Raw genomic sequence first — 956 nt, forward strand, 5'->3', positions numbered from 1 at the left:
TCAACAAGCGTCAGCTGCTTCCCCCGTCACCCTCCGTGCTCCTCTCCCACCCACTCCCACAGCCTGCGTCTAGCCCTGCTGTCCTCTCACCTCTGCTCTTACAGGGTGTCCAGATGTCCATCCAGCCTCCAGACCCGGCCCTCAGACAGACACAGGGGTGCTCTCAAGGTCTCTGGGGAGCTGTTCTAGAGCACAGAGCCAGTCAGTGGTGGAAACAGGCACGATGTGGACCTCGTGTATTCGACTTCTAAGACTAAAACTCATTATTTAGATTCTCCCATCTCTAAGAGAATCTTGGGCTGCCTCTGTTTAAAAGTATTTGGTCCCCAAATTCTCATCTTTACTGTATTAGTTTCCTGAGTCAGCTGTAACAAATTGCCATGAACTTGGCTTTTTGGCCTGAAACAAGAGAAAGTTATTCTGTCACTTTCAGGAGTCTGAAATCAAGGTGTCAGCAGGGACAGGCTCCCTCTCAGAGGCTCCAGCAGAGAATCTGTTCTTTGCCTCTTCTAACTTCCAAGACTGTTGACAATCCTCAACCCAAGGCCACCTCGATGCCGTCTCATCCTCCACGGCTGCCCAGTCTCCTCCTCTTCCAAGTATCTTCCCCTCTACGTGTCTGCCTAGAGTCTTTCTCCACTTTCCTCTTATAAGATACTGTGATGGCATTTAGGGCGACTCAGGTAGCCCAGGGTAATTGCCTTGTCTCAAAAACTTTAATAATATCTGCAAAGACCCCTTTTAAAAATAAGAGAACATTTATAAGTTCTACAGATTAGGACTAGATACCTTTGTGTGGCCATTACTCAGCCAAATATACATCCTAAAAACTTTTCTCAGGCGTTTCCACTAAGACAGCTGATAGCACAAGCAATCAGAATGGGATTATTTCCTTAGGGACTCAAAAGGACATGTGTGTTTTTAGAAGTAATCCTTAAAATAAATTCTGTTATTTA

At 46.0% G+C, this 956-nt stretch overlaps 1 protein-coding gene across 1 annotated transcript in view; it reads left to right on the top strand.

Moving 5' to 3' along the window:
* C8A (complement C8 alpha chain) overlaps positions 1–956 on the top strand; it is a 69,991-nt gene that overhangs the window by 19,560 nt on the left and 49,475 nt on the right. The window lies entirely within an intron of this gene.

Source organism: Otolemur garnettii, unplaced genomic scaffold, assembly GCF_000181295.1.
Source record: "Otolemur garnettii isolate 467f Iridium unplaced genomic scaffold, OtoGar3 scaffold00066, whole genome shotgun sequence".
NCBI lineage: Eukaryota > Metazoa > Chordata > Mammalia > Primates > Galagidae > Otolemur > Otolemur garnettii.